We start from the raw sequence: 21316 nt of genomic DNA on the forward strand, positions 1-21316 counted from the left end.
CCCCAGTGCTGGCAGAGGAAGAAGAGGCCCTTCAGAGAAATCTGCTGCCTTTCAAGATGCATGGTGTTTCTCAGCTGCACTCTGCTTTTACAAAACAGACTTTTTCACGTCAGCAATCAACTCTGTTATCTGAGGAGGGAGAGAAGCAATTCCCCCTTCTCATTCTCCTAAACGCTCATCTGTTTTAAGACAAATTTATTATGCCTCCTTTTGCAATGAGAAATGTGCAAAGTACAACAGCACAGAGCAATTGGCAGTGCACAGCTCTGCTCCCAGAACAAGGCTCCAGCACGTTCCCGTGTTCCCCTTCCAGGAGGGAAACATCTTCTGCATGGGCTGCCTTCACATGAGGCCACACAACACACACAGTCTTAAGAACATGCTGAAACTGACTTCTGTGTGCCTAGAGAACAAGATAGGCAGCCTTTCTCTGCAAGCTGGTTCCCCACAGGGAGCACCAGGATGAGCAGCTCTGGCCAACAGGAAGGCAGAAGAATGGCCAGTTTGGCTGGGAACAGTCTCATAAAAGTTGTGCTCCTTCATGCTTGTTGCCTGGCTCCATTGACTAGGAAATCTCCATTCTTCAGCAAGCTGTGACTTTTCATCCTGGCTTGCTCATGTATCTTCAGTTCTTTGCACACAAGCCTTGGCCTGGTGGAACATATGGATGCTAACTTGGGTGACATCCCTGTAGACGTCCCTGTTCATTGCAGGGTGTTAGACTAGGTGGGTCCCTTCCAACTCAAACAATTCTATGATTCTATGACCGTACCATTTTTTTTAAGTGTAGTGGGTTTTTTGTTTTGTTTTGTTTTGTTTTTTTTTTTTGGTACTCAAGCTCTAACGTACAGAATAGAAAGGGCCAGTATTGCTCACACCCTTCTTGCCTGTTGCATGAGGAGGAGCCATGGCAGTATAGGAGAGACTGCCTGAGACCATCTCCCTGGGGCACAGAATAGCCCACAGCACTTGCAGCAGCCCCTCAGACAAGTCCCATCAGTCCTCACAACACAGTCTGACGAAGTTGGATAAGTATGTCAAAGTGAGATCACTCTGCACGTTTCACTCAGCTTGTCCTCAAATCCCACTCCTTTCTTGAGGGCTGTAATTTCTTGTCCAGCACTGCTCATAGTAGCAGCTGTCTCATGACAGAAAAGGATTGAAATCCTCTGTCGTAAGGAGTGTGTGGGTTTTTACATGCTGTAGCCACTTTGTTCAGAGTCTGCAGGCAATCTGAAATAAGCAACTGAAGATACCCAGGCAGGCTCTGCCTATTGTGAAAAAACTTTGGATCACGTTTGCTGGGGGGTGTTTCATAGTACTGAATATCCATCATTTTAACCAAGTGCATTTTAAATAATACTTCTTAAGCCTCCGAATAATCCTGCCCGTTCAGAAACTCATCTCTTCTAAATTGCTCTTTTAGCACATAGTTATTTGCTAAATCCTTTTTTTAACAGGAGGGCTGCCTTGATAGCCATGGAAAGTACATAAGCCTCAGAACAAGATATAAAGTAATGCCCATTACTGCTTCTATACAGCATTCTCCAGTTGAAGTAGAAGATCATCATGGCAAATAGAAAGAACTCCCATGTTAGTGACCTGTGTAAATAATATAAAGGAGCTACAGGTATTCATGTCTGGTGCTCTGCAGATGGATGTCTGTCTGAACCCTGGGATTCCCAAGTGAAATTTTCTCAGGAGAATGAAGGATTCATTAAAAGGAGCAAAAATTAATTGTGGAAAGCAAGGCAAATTTCAAGCTTAAAGTCAATGAAGAGGCGGAGGGTGCTTTCAGCTGTGAATGTTTGCATGTGTCCAGTTGCAAGAAGCAAGCCCAAGGGAGACAATCAGGTACATGAGGTCTCTCAATATGTACAGAAATATGCATGAATTGGAAAGGACTGAAAATACTCATTACAGCTGAAATCCATCCAAGCAATAACAGTGTCGTTAGTTAAAACAAGAAGATTGGTTTCTCATGCTCAGGTCCCCACTTTTGGATTTTACCCACTGTATCTATGACTCTCCAGGTGTCACTGTTATCTATCAGAATTTCTATTTGCATTCCTCTCAGTTGATTCTGTCAGGTGTATCTGTGCTGCTTTTTCATGTTGTGACACTTATTCAGTCCCCTCCAAAGCATTCAAATCGTGCACATCAAAGCACCCAACAGGCAAATATGGTTACTTCCAGCTAGCACTGTTATTAACAGAATTTGTAGTAGGCTCAATATGTAGAAAAGGTAGAAGACATTTTCAATGAATAAATTGAGAGGGATCTAGATGCTTTATGTTTATTTGAAATTCAATAGGCATGCCATGTAATGCCTTCTCTGTGAGCTCCCCAAATGTGCCAGGAACAATGCACAGACTGAGAGCCATCATCTCCAAGTGCCACAGGCTTTGTTCTGCTCTGAAGGCAGATTCCCCTCATCCTCCAAATTCATTTGCATTCGCAATGCTTAAGTCCTAACACAGAAAACCAAAAATGAACCTATTAAAGCCTCCAGGGAGCCATATGTTTGTGTCAGAGGATAAGAATCGTAAAAAGAGACTTTTCCTTTGTTTGCTTCCATCTGTTTCTCCCCAGTACCATTTTTTTGGCTGAACCACTGGGGTAGAACTTGTATTGAACAAAGTGGCATTTGTGTTGGGGTAGGGGAGCATCTCCCAGTTCCAGATGGAAATGTCTCCTGGGCCACCCACTGAGGATCCTTGATTCATCGTCTTGCCTACTGGTCACCTTGTTTGTCATGGTGGCACCTCGGTTCCATGCGGGGCTGAGCTCAGAAGTGATATGTATGATCCAGGCACACCGTTGCCATCAAAACATCTGATAACGAATTATAAGATTTTTCTGCCAAACTCTGGCTAAGCTGCCCAGATGGAAACCAGACATGGAGAGGTGATGTTTCAGCATCCTGCATTAGCTTCTTCCGCTTATTGTCCTTGTTTCTCAGACTGAAGGACTAATTTTAATTTTAAACTAATTTATCCTTGGTAGTCTTATGTTTACAGTAGCCTTTTCTCTTGCCAATTTTTACACTGTTTCTGCAGTTAACTGAACAGCCTCCCTTATTTTTTTCCCATAATCACTAATTTCCCTATCATTGCAGATGGAATTTATGACTTTCTAAGACTCAGTAATATCACGAGCCAGCTGAGGATTGCTTTTGTCCTCATGCATATTAAACCCAGCTGTATGAGATCTCCCAACCCATTGCTTTGTTAAGAATGTCAAAGAAAATGGAAAGAAACTCATCTTGCTGTGTTTCCATCAAAGTCTGTGAGGCCATATGTTGCCTGAATGGGAATGGGGAGAGGCTGCAGGAAACCTGACCTAACTTCTGATTGCCATAGGTCCTTTCTCACTCAAAGTTGGGTTCTTTCTATACTTAAAGTCTTCTTCAGCTCCTTAGAACTGCTGTAAATGCCACGTCTGTACCACTTACCCAACAACCCCACTCCATTGCCAAGCCTCTAGCTCATACTGAGACCTTTCTGATGACGAATTTTTACCTTTTGTGCTGCCTTCACATCTGTCAGCAAATTCCAGGTCAGCCAATATATCACTGCTCTCCCTTGTGTCATGGAAAGTTTTCTACGGGAGGCTGTGGGCCGTTCTTCCGAGCTGCTTCACTATTCCAAAATGAGAGATTTGCAGATGGGCTCCAATGCAAGCAGACGTGCTGTCTGACTGTTCTGTGTTTGCAGAAAAACTGACACCTCTTGGCAGAGATCTGGCTTTATCTCCTTTGGCACAGTTTCTGGGCTCAAAATCTTCATGCCACATTCAGGTCTGTGACCCCTTCCATTTTGTGCTCTGCCTTGACTATCTCATAATTCTCCTCTAAAAAAGTCAGCTAATTCTGCTGTTTTCCCCATCACCTCTGTTTGTTTTAGGAGTAAATGAATTAGAGGTACAAGGAATTCCAGCTGCATAGCAAAAGGAGATGCACAGCCATCCATCCCTGCTGCCACTGTGGTTGTGCAGAGGGATATCAAGAGCACTTTTTTGCTGGTAACCAAATCAAACCAGCAACCATGAAGAGTTTCATTGCATCCTGTTCAGCCAGCCCTTGGCCTCAAACCCCATTCTCAAAGCCCATGGGGTTGGAGAGCACATTAAAGCTTTCTTTGCTACCTACACTGCTTATTGTCACCCACTCATGTTCCTTCCAATACTGTGCTCTGCAAATCTCCTCCCAGACTGCTGGTACTCCTGAGTAATCTCACATTTGCTTTTATGAGTACAAGTTCCTGCTTAATTGTCTGTAACATTACATCACATTAAAGGTGCTGATTAAACCTCTAACTCCCAATAAGGTTTATTCCATCTTATAAAAAGTCCCCCTCAAGCAAGTGGGAACCACTGCCACAGCCAGGGACCTTGATGTTCCTCCAGTGGGAAGCCAGCCTTCCACCATCCCTATTGCAACCTCCCTGGGCTTATCCCTGTACTCGGCAGCCTTCCTGCACTGAGCCACTTCAGTTACTCTGAGACAAGGGAAAAATAGCAACTGCATGAGCAGAAATGGGAAAGAAACATATTTAGGGTGAAGTTGCATTATTTTCTTGTGGAACTTAAATAATAGCTGTAGTAACAATAACTTCCCATGGCAATTCTTTGGATATTAGGCAGTCCTGCAAGAAAATATCTGATTAAAAAATAATAACACTTAAGCTAGTTCTGATTGCTTTTCTTATGAGAAAAATCATGAATATGTGAGTAAAGTTCCCAAAAGAATATGCAGCAATTCCTCTCAACATGTGCTGACTGCAAAAGAAGCAATGTTTGCCACACACTGCCATCTTTGCACAGGTAACAGTCAAGGTTTGGTTTCATGCCCACCTACAATTCAGTTCTCAATAGCTACACATCTACAAGCAATACAGGTAATGTACAGATAATGTGTTTTTCGAAGATTTGGGGGTTTTATATACTTATAGAATCACAGAATATCCCAAGTTAGAAGGGACCCACAAAGATCACCGAGACCAATTCCTGGCTCAGCACAGTAACACCCAAAATTCAAGCCTTACGACAGAGTTGGCCAAGAGCTTCTTGAGTTCTGGCAGCAACCTTCCCCCCTTAAGGCTGTGAAAGAGTTGATCGGGTAGAACTGCTTAGTTTTTATTTTTCACCAAATGATTCTTCCGCTAGCATCAACTCTTGCTGAAGATGTCATTACCCATATGGCTACGATGATGACCCCATCCTCTCCCAGCTGCATGGAGGTGGGCCAAGGGCAGCCCCAGCTCACAGTGGCTGTCCCCAGGATGTGCTGTGTGTGCACAGGCTGTTCTTAAAGGAGTTTCTTCCTCTCTGCTTTAGGTTGGAAAGCATCTCGACCTAATGCGGACTGCAGCAATAAGGGATGTAGGACCCTGGTCAGTCCACAGAGAAAAGACATTTCTGGAGGAAAGAGCTGGCGGATTTGAATGACCTTTTAATTCGACTCCAAACATACCCTGAACCCATAAATATTTCTAGTGAAGAGTAACAATGGTTTGTGAACAATCGGTGAAGCTGAAAAGTGGATAGGTTGGGAAAAACTCCACAAAAAAAAGCTATTTTTTAAGAACTGAGTGAGCAAAAACACAGTTTTGCCACATTCAAAACATCACTTTCTATTCTTTGATGTTTAGTGATATTTTTAATTTATACTTCAACTTGGTTACAGAAATCTGAGGAAAATAATAATCATGTGCTTTAACTGTTGATTAGCCCTGAGGTAGTCAGGAAGTTGGACTGGTTGGACTAGATGATCTTTGTAGGTCCCAACTATTCTGTTCTGTTCTATTCTATTCTATCCTAGAAGGTAGGGAGGGAGGAAGGAAGAGAGGGAGGGAGAAGGAACTGTGTTACCAATGGTGGGTTCCCCTGCAGATACAATTATCACCATTCACAACTACCTTGAGTAATCAAAAATTGTAGTAGTGACTTAAAAATAATGAGATTTAAAGTCAAAAGCAGCAGCACATAAACACTTTGAGTCAAGGACCATCATTATATTCGGCACGTGGTTGATGATGGGCCACTTCTCCCAGTGTTGCACTGTACACAAGTACAGCAGTTCATAAAACTACAAGTGTACAACAAGAAATTTTAATCAATTTTGATTGCAGCTAGTTCATCTTTTTAAATTTTAATCTGCATTTAGCACATTCTAAAGCTCTGGGGCTTTAGAGACACTGAGTGTTATGCATAGGAAGGGCAGATCTGGATGCTGGCTGTGGCCTCCTTAAACATCTGCATCTTTTTTAGAGAGGTGTTTACTGAGAGCCAAACATTTTGTAGCTCTATCAGAAAGTACACAATGTGTTCAGTTGTGCAGGAAATGCATTCAGCTGAAATACATGCATCTCTTAATATAAATTTCATCAGGAGGAGTATTTTTCAACCACTAAAATTCCTTACAGTACGTTTTAGTAAAATGAAAAGCATATTGCAGTGATGCAATTGTGCAGCACTCCATGCAGCTGTAAGCAGAGAACAGCATTGCTCAGCAGCACGAGGCCTTGCAGACTGTCAGTGTCTTCAGGGCATCACCTGCCATGGTCCTCCAGCCTTCTGAATGGCACTGAGTCACTCCATGACCCAAGCACCCTGCGAAAGTCTATCAGAAGACATATATATACACACACGTATAAACATATATCTTTACTTACTTTATGAAAAAGAGCCTTCTCTTCTTTCATTATGAGAAGGAACTGAAAGACCCTCAGGTTTTCATGATTCCAGAGCATAAGATGTGATTTAATCTTAAAAGTATGGCTTTATCATGGAACTTATGAGCAAGAAGGGGACCAATTTTTTACATGGCCTAATAGTGATAAGACAAGGGAGGAATGGCTTTAAACTAGAAGAGGGGAGATTTAGGTTATATGTTAGGAAGAAATTCTTTACTGAGAGGTCAGTGAGACCCAGGCACAGGCTGCCCAGAAAGCTGTGGATATCCTATCCCTGGAGATCCTCAAGGCTGGGTTGGATGGGGCCTCGGGCAGCCTGATCTGGTGTTTGACAGCCCTGTTCATGGCAAAGGGATTGGAGTTCAGTGATCTTTAAGGTCTTTTCCAACCTCAGCCATTCTGTAATTGTGTCATTTCTATCAAACATACTACTGCAACTGAGTGCAAAGCCAATGTGATCAGCAGCCCAACTGCTGGGCCACAGTTGGCCAGCTGTGTTACACTGGCAGTAGAAAAGGGCTTTCCTCCAGAGGTGCAGCCCCTCCAGTTTCAAGGCCAGCTCTGCAAGGATCTTCATGTTTTTCTGTATGCTTTCAAGTTGTTCCAAATACTCAGCATCGCTCCTTCATGCTTCCATCAGTGTCTTGAGTTCAGAAATGCAGCTATAGGCAGTGAAATTGCTTTGACAACAGCTCTTCTTCTGAAAGCTGCTTTTCAACCCTGCATCCTTACTGTTCCTCATAGCAGGGGCTGTGGATCTGGATTAGTGAAACTACATCCAAAATGGCAGACGGCATTGCATGCCGTCAGATATCACAGGGATCTGAACATACTATCATCACAGAATCATAGAATCACAGAGTTGTTAAGGCTGGAAAAGACCACTCAGATCCCCAAGCCCAACCTGCCCCCACCATGCCCACTGACCACGTCCCTCAGTGCCACATCTCCATGGTTCTTGAATGCCTCCAGGGATGGTGACTCCACCACCTCCCTGGGCAGCTGTGCCACTGCATCACCACTCTTTCTGAGAAGAAATGTTTCCTAATATCCAAGCTGACTTATATTTATGCACTGGCCAGCACTGCACAAGGAAAAGGCTCTAAACTGGAAGAAATGAGGAATCTCACTGCAGAGTAAATCCTTTTGTTCCCTTCCAAATTTAACTTCTTAATGATGCAGATGGTCCCAGATCTATGCCCATGACGTGACTCCTGAAGAAAAGAAAAAAGGAGAGAAGAAAAAAGCCCCAGTCATCTGTGCACCATTCTGTTAATCCCAGCCCACATCTTGCTCCAAGTATGGAAGAGTAGATCTCTGCTTAAAAAGCAGCTCCTGTCACTAATTTGCACTGACATCTAATGGCTGCCGTAAATAATTATACCTTCTAGCACCCACCTGGCTTTGGATGCAGGGTTAGGGTTTGAGTTACAGTTGTTGTCAGTTGTTCCGAAGACTGTTTCATTCATTAACTTATGCTTAGGCCCAACAGCCAGTGATCATATTAGGTGAATGTCTTCACTGTGTGAAGAAAACAGAGGAGGCATCATGGCTGTGAACGCTCGGTGGCTGTACAGTACGTGCTTTAGCAGACAGTACTGGCACTGCTCTGCAGGAATGTATAACTAATGCTCTTCTGGAAACGATCTCACGAGGCAGAAACCATGAAGCCAGGAACAGATGGGAAACAACCTTTCACTCACTGCTGCATTTCTAACTAAGAATTCAAAGAACAAAGGAACTGCAGAAGCAGAAATATGCCTGATGTGGTACTTCCACTCTTCCCAGAAATGCACTTACTTTTAGCCATTATCTGGTTTTTTTCTGTATTTTTTTTTTTAAGTGTTTAATAGTGAGAAAATAATTAGAGGAGTTAATGGGATGGGCTCCGTGAATGCTTCCCTGTATCATTAAACATCTTCAAGGAAATCCTGCACGTGTACACATTTAAAGCTGGCTTTTTGTAACTCCAGCACCCCACTGCTGGCAGCCCAAGGGCTGAGAGGAAGAGGAGTTTCTCACTGGGAAGCAGAAGGTTTTCTCCGTCCCACGTCTTATTAGGCTCAGTCTAAAAAGAAAAGGATGAAAGGGAATTCATCACAGGCGGGACAGGCAGTGTGAGGGTGGGTGGGAGGACTGACAAGCAAACAGAGAAGTGATTCTGGAGAAATGATGAATAAGAAATAAACACGTCGAGAGGACAGAGGGAAAGAGTTATGGTTTAGATGAGTTTGCGGAAAGCGGGTAGGCATGTTTTATTGCATAATATTTCTATCAGGGGAAACAACTTTTGCAGTCAGATTAGTTCCTCTCCCACCTTGTGGCTTTTTCGTTTGTAGAACAAGAAGCAAAATGAAAAGCATGAGATTCACAGCTTTGAATTTTCCCCTACAGACATGCAATCAGTATGCTCAGCTACCGCAGCCGCTCACACAGCTGATGCCCAGCCACAAATCCAGGGCTGGAGATTGCCTTTGCACTTGTCCCTCCCCGTGCACCATTCGAATGGCACAAAAACACCCTGGAGGAGGTGTAAAGCCCATGGCCATAGGGCTGGAGCTGGGTGAAAGGATCATCCTGCTGGTGAAAAATCAGACCTTACACTGCAATTCCTAACAGCTTCAGCCAAGAGTGCTGGTTCTGCCCACTGTGCAATGAATCCCAAGGCAGCTTTGTGGTGCCCGAGATGGGAAAAAGCCCCATAGATCTGCCTGGACCATGACACCTCTATGCCACCTGTCTCTGGTTTCTGCACTCATAGGGCTCAGCGGCTGCTAAGCCCACAAGCAGCTGGAAAGTGGGAATGGAGATGGTACAGACCATCACAGTAGTGGAAGATCACCACCCGAGCATGCAGGAGCCTTTTGCTCATGCAAACGTAGAGATGAAATGGCCATTTTATTCCATCTCACCTGAACTACAGATCACTAAGCTGCCTGGACTGTGAGAGGAGATTAAGGCTCATCTTCTGGCTTGTCACTGAGTGATTTTAGACTAACAGGGGGAAAATAACAGTAAATGAATCCGAGAATGTGGGTTAAGTAATCAGGTAATGCATCTAATAGAGATAAAAATGACAGAGACTGAAAGGATTGGGTGGGTTGTTTTTTTTTGTCATTTACTCTTTATTAAAAACACGGAGATAAGAGACATGCAATACCTTTGAAAACTAAGCATGGCTAAAGTGTAAGAGTGACATGAATTACCCAGCACTTATCCCCTTAAGAGCTTAAGCAGAGAGCAGCATCCCTGCTTCCTCTTCCTGAGTCCACTGAGCACTTCCCTGTGCCCTGCAGACATCCTTATGGGATCCTGCCTGCTGCTGGCCCTTCTAAACCACATAGGAAGAGCGAGGTGCTGGGCTGTGGGTCTGCACCTGTAGCTTTTCAGAAAGATGAGGCAGAAGCCAGCATCATCCTTTTCAATATCTCCGCTCTCTAATTCTTGTTTTCAGCTTATTTGCTGGGTGTTTGAAGACCCTGGTTGCAGATCCCTGGAGCAACGTGGTTCTGCTGCATCAGAGGGTTTTTGCTCTTTCACAGATAATGACCAAAACTGCTTCACTGGAGAGGTAAACTGGACAGCTGAGAGGCTCAGTTCTACCCACTTTGACTCAAAATATTTGACTTATTACCTCACCTTAGCATGATTTTCCCTCAACATCCAAGTCATTCAAGCTACAACATCAGATAAACATAGATAGCTCCAAAAGTAATGTGTCTTATTTATTTGCTTGGAAACCACAACAGATACAAACAGCACAATAACACTATTTGATAGAGGAAATTCTCAGTTACAAAACTGTATTTTTAAACATCGTTGCCACCATTAGCTGTGTGTTTTGACCAGCAGTGAACAAAAGCCTGCATGCCACACTCATAAAAATCTGCATGGCCATCTGAAACATGGCTTGCTTTTCACATCATGGTCACCACTGCTGAAATACACCACCCACCACCTCAGTGTGCTCACATCCACTGTTTGGTCTCCATAAATGTTCAGCAAGCATCAATGAGTGTCAGTGTTTGCCATTTTTTTTTCCCCCCACATGGAGGAATTCAGTTTCATCCTTTTGCTTCATAGGCACTTCCATGTCAGATGCCATTGTGTCACACAGCCCCTCTGCTGCCATCCGTCGCACAGCAACAAAATGTAATGGAATACTGACACAAAGGCTCAACTCCTGCTGCCATACCTCCAACATCCTCCTTTGATGCTGTGGGCCTCAAGGTGTAGACCCCAGGGGTCCTTCCACCATGGGCACAGCTGGATGTGCTTTAAATCCAAAATGAGTTCCAAAAACAAAATACATCGTAATGCATTTGTACAGATCGAGCTTATACATTTGAATCATGCCACCACTCAGATCTTCACATCTCTTCAGAAGCGCTAGCTGATTTCCCACTCAGATCTGTCATTTAGCCTGTAACACATACTGTGAATTGGAGCCTTCAAATACACATGCACAGCTCATTCCTCTCCATAAAATGGTGCCCTTTTTGAAGGCATATTGACAGCTGCCTTTCCTTTAAAGATTTCATTTTACTAAGTGAGTTGGGCCAGCTATGGAAAGTGGAGTGTTAGCCAAGATTCAGGCCCCGGCCATCCCATCTCTACCCAGATTTCCCTTCTCTCCCCATCCGTCCTCATCCGCTGCATCCTCCCAAGGTAACACTCCATTTAGACCACACCACATACAGAGCTACTTCCCAGCAAAGTCTTGCCTGGGCTGTGCTTCCACAGGAGGCCTCAGAAAAGCGAAGACTGGCATGAAAACACCAAGTACAAATGATAAAATGTACTCATTTTCTTCTCAGTCCAGCTACAGTACAGGAAGGACATTCCTTTGTGCACCAGGACCAGTAACTGTTAGAGAGATTCTATGGTCTTGTACTTAAACTATGGCTGAAAAAAATATTTCTGTTGTATTTTTTTTTTTTTTAATCACTGCTACTCTGATGGACCTCATTCCATGGACAAACTGCTCTAGTGGCCCTGTTAGACACCAGAGGATCCTTCCAACCTCAACCAACCTGTGATTCTGTGAGTGTCCACTGTATGGCAAACAGGTATACAAGTATTGGACCAGAGAGATTATTGCATTACAAAGAAGAAATGAAATAAAGATCTTACCTGTGTCCTGGGCTCACAGAAGGGCTCCAAGAGGAAGGATCTCTACCTAGAGTCAACCCTTAAATGGGGTCTAGGAGGGGTGGAGCCAGGCTTCCGGTCACTCAGGTGAAATTGCATTCACCTGTGCCCCTGCAGCTGACTCAGCGCTCGCCTCAGGTGGTCAATCAGAGGTTCAGGCCGTGATTCGACAGTTCCCATACAGTCCACGAACAGCTTCCTTTGACGCTTTAGGCTGCGTGATTTTTAGGCGATGATACACTGCCTGGGCACTATTACAGCTGCACTGTGTTTGTCATGAGCAGAGAAAGAAAGTGACCACGAGAAAGGATGCTCTGGGAGCATCGGCTGTGCTGAGCCACCAACAGAACCTGCAGAAAGCAATGGCTGAATCTCAACTGGCTGCAGCAGAAGATAAATCAGGCTCCAAACCACGCATCATTTCTACATGACTCTAATGAAACCTGCTCCAGATACAGAGAAGCTGTGTACGCCCCATCCCTGGAGGTGCTCAAGGCCAGGCTGGATGGGGCCCTGGGCAGCCTGATCTGGTGGGTGGAAACCAGCCCATGGTATGGAGATGGAAATAAATGATCTTAGAGATTCCTTCCAACACAAGCCATTCTGTGATTTAATGCTTTTCCCCACTATTTTGACTGCTGCACTTAGTGATCTGTCTCCCCTTTCCTTTTCATCTAGTTTCCAGATAAGGGAAAGCTGCACAAAAGTTAATTTTTTTTTTCTAGGAATGCTGAAGAGCAATAAAGGGAGGCTGTGGCTTTGTTGCCATGAGCACATCTTGTACCAAACAATGACTTTTTTTCTCTATTTGCTGTGGAGAATCACATCTTGCTTTGCTATTTTATTTGGCACGGCAAGAAACAACAAAAAGTAGAAATTCAACATATTTTGTAAGATCTTTAATCCTGATTTTCAGGAACAGCTTGAAATGCTGCATCTGAAAATCTAAGAAGTTAATAGGTTTTTGGTTGTGAGAAGCAAATCACAAATACCTGCGTGAGCTTAGAAGCAGGGGAAAACTCACCTTTGGTGTGGGATGGTGTTTGCAACAAGAGGAAAGGCAAAATGCAACCTGTTACTTAAATACAGGTATGTGATTGCTTTCTGCTTTGCACTGGTTTTGTATGGTGTGAATTCACCAACTTTAATACAGTAACTATTGATTTGTACTAGTGAAAGGGAGAGGAGAAGCTAACTCCATCTGTTACCAGTAAGCAAGGTTCTTCATGGCTGTGTAACAAAGATTTCACTTTGGTGCAACTACAGAATACATTTTTTTCCACACTCCCCTTGAAGAACTTCTGGTCAGGGCCTGGGAGCTGTGCAGACCATGAGCAGTGGTGCTTCTGGCACCAAGGGAGCTGGAAAACCTCTACCAAGCTATGGCACAGCTCCAACTCATATTCCTCATGGCTTTTGCAGTGACCATAAGACAATGTCCAAGCCAGACTGTGAGCTCTGTTTTTTGCCTCAAGCCCATGGGCTATGCTGGCAGCTCTCAGGCCACAGCTCATAGGCATTGACTGCACTGAACTGATTCACTGCCAACCTGTCAGTAATAGGGTTACAGTCATGAAGGCACACCTCCGTTCTTCAGCCACCGTGTCCAGTCAGCCCTTAAGGGGCTCAAGGCCGGGTTGGATTCCTTAAGGATCATGGAGTCCACACAGGATCACCCAAAAGCCAGATCACATCTCTGAGAGCATTGTTCAGATGCTTCTTGAACTCCAACAAGCTTGGTGCCATGACCAGTGCCCGAGGGAGGCTGTTCCAGTGTCCCCATTCAAACAAATCAATAACGCCACAGTCTGCCATCCTCCACTGACCTTGCTTCATGAGCTTCCCAATGAGCAACAAACCCACAGCAGTGCTCGGGAGAGCCCGTTAGCTTCCTGTTACCTTTGATTGACTCAAAAATGAGTCAGACCTGTGGAGCCTGGGCACAATCAGGACATCTCTGAGGACCTCCAGCTAAAGCTGTGTTGTCACAAATAGCTGCAATACCCACGCTAATTCCCAGGTAAAGAGCAGGATCACAGCATGCCTCTGGGCTCCGTGGAGAGGAAGTTGAGCGGGCAGAAGCTGCCTCCAGACCTGTGCTGCTGCAGCTGTCCTGATGATGCCAGGTACAACACCAAAAATAAAACCTGGCCATGCCTTCGTGGCAGCTGCTGCTGGCAGCTGGCAGCCCACAATTGCACCCTCTGCAGTTCCATCAGCAGTGCTCTGCCTGTGGGCAGAAGTGGCAAAATGGCTCTCCCAGGGACATGGTTTTCCTAAGCCTGCATAAAATACAGCCCTTTAGAAACGTTCACTGTAAATGCACTTTGCAGGTGTAATACTCCATGAGCCCAACCCAACAGGGAGCAGGCATAACCTTGGAGCTAAGCCACAGTAGGGATGGTTTAGGTAATTCATCATATCGAAAGTGCTACATGAATTGGGGTAAATGAGATGGCTTGTTCAGCCTCTAATGAAAAGCAGAAAATATTTCCAACTGGAGCAGCTGTGAACTATTCTGCTCTCCAGTAAGCTCTGGAAAGTTCACTGTGGGACATGAATAACACTGCAAATGATGATGCAGTGCATGGTTGCTGTGATGGGGAAGAATATATATAGACTTCTTGCAAAACAAGAGCTCAAGGTGATCCTGAATGCAGAGCCTAAGCACAAGGAATAATTTGGGACTTGCAGAAAGGTAGGAATGAGAAACCTCTTCTCTCACTTTCATGCTTAATTGGACTGTGCTGGCACATCCCCTGGGTTTAAGCTAATGTTACCAAACGGGTCATTGCAGATCCATCAGCGGGTGCTGACATGTCCTAGGGATGTAACTGTGAAGAAACATAATAAGAAAGGAGAAAATAAGCTTGTCCTCGACGTGGGGTGACTGAAATGTGCTTTAGAAAGGCACTGTTTCAGCCAAGCGCAGGAGTGCATCTTACAGCCCCAAGCGTTGGGTGCAGGTGCAAGCTACTGACCAGGAGTTACCCTCTGTACAAAAAAGATGAGTCTGTTTATGCCCTGTGGTGCTGGAGGACTTCTGATTGATTGAGTAGATTAAAGCTGGATGAATAATTCATTAAAGAAATTGTTTATTTGAAGAATTTCTCTCCTGTTCTGTTTGTAGATTGAAATGTGGCACAAACAGTATTGTACCAATTTGACATTATTTCTCAGCTACTTCTTACCCCAAATTGCAGCTCAGTCCACTTCACTGACAGCTTTTTTCCAGCGCTCAATAGCCACAGTGCTGCTGGAATGGTTCTGGATGGTTACTGATGGCCTCAGCCTTGAAGAGATGTTGGGTTTCACCCAAGAGAAGGTCAGTGCAGTGCCATAGCAGTGCAGAGGACTGAGGTCAATGAAGAGCAGGTTCTCTCATCATGTGGGAAGAAGCCTTATGATCACTCTGTCCTTTGAAGCCAGTGTTTTCAGGACATTGGTTATGCTATAGAAAATTACCCTGGGCTTCTAAATCCAAATATGTTGCTCATGGAGAGGGCAATCTGTGAAGCACTGATGTAGTCTTTCCGTCCTGTACCTGCAGAGCAATTTCGTAGGACACTGCCTGGAAAGATCAAGCCTAGAGTCAGTCCCCTTTCTCCTCCTGCCCTCTCTCCCTTTCAGGAAGACACCCTCATCCTCCTAGCCCTCATCCTTGAGTGGCAGAGCAACCAACAAGTCATAGAAACTGGGTTTCCCATGGAAATGCTTACATTTACTCATTTAAGCCAACAATTTCTAAATATTTATATCTTTATTCTGGAATGCTCTGTGCCTATGAACATTCCTGTGAATTAAGTCACTGTATTTCAAATACCAAAAAATATCTGTGCAAAGCTGTTAAGAAAAAGGCAGTAACATCACCCACTTTATAACCATGCACATATGTTCATTTCATTGCCTCTGCGGCATTTTTCTAGCTGTAGAATTAGCATGGAAAAGGATCAAGCCAGATGGAAATAGGAAAAGAAAACCCATCTCCAAATTCAGGGTACCCCCTGATTTCTGGTCCCTCATCAAGAAGAGCTGATCCTCTGCTCCTTTGTAAAGAAACCAGAAAGCAAACTAAAGTTGCACTTATTAAATGTTTCATTGGCCTCACCACCTACAGTGAATGGACCGTGATTTTAAAACTATGTGATGCACATTGAGGAATGTATCATCATTTGTGTGCCATCCCTTATAAGGGATACATGTTTGGAATGTCCAAATTGCAGTGTAATAAAGATCAGGTTCCTATCAAAGGCACACAGCAAAACCTTTAGCTCATCAACACGTTTAATTTCCTATGTGTACTTAATGCCATGTCTTGGTATTTTAATGGGGGAAAGAAATCCACTTTCAAAACAACTTTTCAGCATTGATAGCACTGCAGGCATGGCTTTGTTGAGCTGGCTTCTGCCTGGGAATATTCAGTGCCCTTTTAAGAATTAATTGGATGGATCTTTTCCTCTCATGCCTTAGCAACCTTGGGATCAATGGAATCACAAAGGTGAAAGGCAAAACTTCAAGATAACACAGAATTTTTCAGTACCTTTATTGTGAGCAAAGGCATGCTGGCCACTAAGCACTCATTCCAAAATTCATAGTGTATGGGTTTGCTGAGTAGCAAGGTAAAGAATATTGATTTTGTTACTTATCTAGGATCATCTGCACTGCAAGTTGCAGTGAAAAAACATACAGAATGCAGGATGGGATTTAGTATTCAAAATTACCTGCTGTCTTTTGAAAAATGTAGAGAGCCTCACACACTACCTTTCCTACAGCTACTCCACGTGGGACTGAACGTTGATTTGTAAGATCACATGAAGGCTGAAATATAATCCTGTTATGCTTAGGGGAAAATCTTGAGCCGAGTATACATAAGAAAGAGATGAAAGCCTATCCAAGCATAGCAAAGAAACCAGGGCCCAAGCATGCCTTTTTCCACTCCCCATGGGCCAAAATCCTCTCCCAGTAGGTATGGGGACAAGGCGTGGCTCTCTCCTCCCTATGTGACTCCTCTGTTTAATTTAACAGTGTTCTTTACTCATCAATCTGTGCATATTTTTATGCTCTTTCCTGCTGCATGAATGGCTGTCTGCTTAGTGATGCTGAATTTACCAGTCCAGGCACTCAATGGTGAGACACATCCCATAATACCAGTGGTTTGCCATCGGCCATCACTGTCACATTATCCTATGCTCCTTTTTTCCAGACCAATTCTGCTGTTTTGAACACCAGATCCCACAGATTCCGAGCAGGAGGTCTCAAGAGTGGTGTGAAAATTGTCATCTACTTAGAAAATTGAGCATTTACTCTTTACCAGTGCTAAGGATAACTGTCTTAGGACATACTGACAAGGCCCAAGGTAGTGCAGGTGACCAGAGAGAGCTTATACACAGTGTTTTTTACTGTATTTGCCCATAAAATCATAACCCTGTGGCACCAGATCATGGTTCCACATCCACCAGGTTCATCTGACAGCCCTCCCCAGAGCACGTTCCCTTTCCAATAGTACACTTTTCTTAGAAATTGCAGGGCAACATCCTATTAAAATCTTTCTGAAATCCAGACATTGACCCTAAACCTCTCTGCCCTCAGCCCTGTGCTCCTTCACTCTTTTGGGTGAACTCAACCAGATTCCTCTAAAAACATGGAGGGTTCCCAAGAATCTAACTAAGCACTTGTGAATCCTTCACTGGGACAGATGTGTTTTCTGGTAATAATAGTAATTATCACTAAAATCCCATGAAAGTTTGACTGCAGTTTGCCAGGACTAAGTAGAAATAGAAGAGGAGCTATTTCAAGGCATAAAGCCAAGCTGCTGCTGTGCTCAAAGAACCAGTTCTCTTCTGCAAAGATCTTATCAAGCTCCCAGCAAAATTGCTTTATTAGGGATATTTCTACAAGATGTTCCGGTGTACAAGTACAAGCCAGCCTTAGAAAAATAGGGCAATTGGTAATGAATCACCACTAAATAGCTCACTGCCATTTAGGCTTTGCTTAAATAGAGAAATGGCCACTGAACACAGTGGCACTCCTGACAATGTGTCCACAAGTCACCCCCAGATCAAGCTAGCCAGCCCTGCACAACTACATGTCCCCCTCCCACGTGGACACACGCACACAAATGCAGTCCCACACCTCCACCCTCTCACTGACCAGTATGTGATGGGTAAATGCAGAAAGCGGGCTACCAAGCACAATGCAAAAACAATCTGAAACCTAATACTCATAAACAATATGCACAAAGCTTTCTTCAATTCAAATAAAGCAAAGGAGTCTTCTTTGAAGGAGCTGTAGATGTGACATGACAGTTCTTTCCACGCAGAAAGAGTGAAATCTAAGTGGAGATCAGAGTTTGTACCAAAACAGCTATTAAGGCTCCAGGCTAGCAAAAATATGTTGAATAAAGTCAAACTTTGTTGTCTTTTTGTGTTTGTTTGTTTTCAGATTCTTCCTCATTTCCACTTCGTTAGGATCTAAAAGCAAGGTAAGCTCATAACCCTGTGTTCCTGTAAGCTGTCCAGCACAGAAAGGGCTCCCCATGAAGCCAAGCCATACCCAGAGCAGGCAGCCTGTGCTAACCATCTCGCTGTCACATCACTTGAGGAGCATCCCCATGCCTTGCATCCCAAACCTGGTCTCCTTGGAACTTTTGTCTTCATATGTTCCCTTCAAACTGCACTATCATCTGCCCCAGGGAACATCAGATCAAGTGTTTTATGCCCACAAAGAGGAATGAGGGAAAGAAACGTCATTTCAATTAAACAAATAAATGGATAAGTAACAAAAGCAATCAATAAGAACAACAAAAAGAAATGTATCCGTTGAGTAGGCATGGTTTAGATCTAGAGCAGAACATCCTATATTCTAAGCCAGGTCACTTCCAAATCAGTGGAGCTTTTATTCATTGGTAAGCGTTGTACCCAAAACTTGTGTTTCTTGGCTCAGTTCTGCTGCCCTGAAGTCAATGGTAAGCTTTCCATTCAGCCCTGGTGGGAGCTGTGTTGGGTCATAGTGACTTCTATAAACAGTTCCTCTCGCAGATGGCGAAACGAAGAGCTGAAACCTTGCTGTGAGAGTCTTGTAGATGTCTGAAAAATATAATCACTGTTTACAGTTTCCTGCAATTGGTGGCAGGAGGAAAATAAATACAAGACCGAGAAATGACATTCTGCTTTGCTGTTCTGCCACTTGGACTCATTCCAGTCCCCAGAGAAGGGGAGAAAGCAGAAAATGAGGGCTCCAGAGCAGAGCCCTGCAGCGCCCGTAGCTCACTTCTGCTTGAAAATCTGCCTCCGTTTGTTTTGTGAGATTTCCACCCACTCCCCAATTATTTCTCATTTTATTCACAGCTGCTCGCCATTCTGGTAATTCCTTCTGTGAGGAGAAAAATGAAAGATGTGAATGACAAAAACGCCTTGACTTTGTGTCCAAACTTACCCACACGGATCGCCCTTTGGCACTGCTGCATGGCTTAGTGATCCCCTGCAAGGAAACCTAGCGGCGCCGAAGCAGTGGATATTAAAGGGAGATATCCCCATCACTGTGAATTTGCACATTTCTTGGCTGGCAGTACCTTTCAGACACTTTCCGATTTTCCAGCACCAAGGTGATGGCCTCTCTGGGAGGCAGAAAGCAGTTAACGCCGGAGCTAATTACGGTGGGGCTGACAGAGGCTGACACATCCATTGTACCAGGAGGGCTGTGGGGTTCCTGCCGAGAGAGAGGGAGTGGTGCGGCACTCCGTGTCTCCACAGGGCCCTGACACTGGGGAACGTGAAGATGAGGATGCCAGACCTCCTAATTATACACCTGCGAAACTGGAGCTTCACAAGTGTTGGTTAAAAATAACGCCCCAACGTTAAGAAGTCAGGCAGCGTAAAAAGGAACAGCGAAACAGGCAGTGTGAAAGTGGGAGAGAGGAGTCCTGCTCGGCCTCTCATGGACAGGGTCAAGCAGAGACCCTCACCAGCAACTCATGCAATTTTGAGTCCTCTAAAGCTTTTGGCTTTTTATCTTTTCCCTTTTCTTCTTCTTCTTTTTCTTCCTTTTCCTTCTTTTTCTTATTTTCCTTTTCCTTCTTCTTTTCCTTCTCTTTCTTTTTCTTCTTCTATTTCTTTTTCTCTCTTTCTGTTTCTCTCTTTTTCATCCTCTCTCTCTCTTTTCCTTCCCTTTCTCTCTCCCTCTTTTATTTCCCAAATCAGTTTTACACTCAGAGTAAAGCCAATCCTGTCAAAAATTGTCCCAGTATGATCCAGATAGCCAGTTATCCTCCAGCCATTAGGATGGCTACTTTCCTATGTGAAAACAAGCATCTATGTTAAATTCAGAGTTGCACTCAGCTCTGCAGCAGACAGGCCAAGATAAAGCAAGTAGAGCATCTCTGGAGTTGGAATTTATTGCAGATAAACCTGAGACCTTCTGCAAAAGAATGAACTTCAGTGCACAGTTGGTTTTTTTGTTTGTTTGTTTTTGTTTTTGAAAATCATCTGCCATGTGATAGGACAAAGGGGAATGGTTTTAAACTGAGACAGGGGAGGTTTAGGTTAGATATTAGGAGGAAGTTTTTCACCCAGAGGATGGTGACGCACTGGGACAGGTTGCCCAAGGAGGTTGTGGATGCCCCATCCCTGGAGGCATTCAAGGCCAGGCTGGATGTGGCTCTGGGCAGCCTGGTCTGGTGGCTGGCGACCCTGCACATAGCAGGGGGGTTGAAACTAGGTGATCATTGTGGTTCTTTTCAACCCAGGCCATTCTATGATTCTATGAGTCTATATAGCTCAAATGTAGAACAAATTGGAATAAGTCACCTTTGGTAAATGATTATTGTAGAATCATAAAATTCTTTGAGTTGAAAGGGGCCTTTAAAGGTCATCTAGTCCAACTTCTCTGCAATGAACAGGGACACCTACAGCTTGATTGGGTTCTCAGAGGTCCAACCAGCCTGACCTCAAATATCCATCCAACATCTTCCGTTTACCTACCTGGCTGAGAATATAACAGTTAATCAGATAAGTTCCTTATGTAGAGGATGACCATGCTGATAGTCCCTTTCACAGTGGCTTAACCCAGCATATGGCAAAGCATCACACAGTCTTCAACTCACTCCTCCTAATTCCCAATGAGATGGGGGAGAGAATCAGGAAAAAAATGTAGAACTTGTGGATTGAGATAAAACTAATTACTAACGTAGAGAAAAGGAAAAGGATAATAGTTATGACTCTGTATGTATATAATAAGCGATGCACAAGCAATTAATCGCCAACCTCCAACCGATGCCCAGCTAGCCCCCCAAGCAACAGAAGAGAGAGAGATGAACTCCCACCCCCTTCAAAACTCCTTCCACATGATGCCATATGGTTTGGAATATCCTTTCGGCCAGTTTAAGTCAGCTGTCCTAATTCTGTTCCCTTCCAGCTCGTTGTGCCCTTTGCTGAGAATGGCCTTGGCTCTGTACAGCACTGTTTAGCAGCAGC

This window comes from Gallus gallus, chromosome 2 (assembly GCF_016699485.2).
Source record: "Gallus gallus isolate bGalGal1 chromosome 2, bGalGal1.mat.broiler.GRCg7b, whole genome shotgun sequence".
Classification (NCBI taxonomy): domain Eukaryota; kingdom Metazoa; phylum Chordata; class Aves; order Galliformes; family Phasianidae; genus Gallus; species Gallus gallus.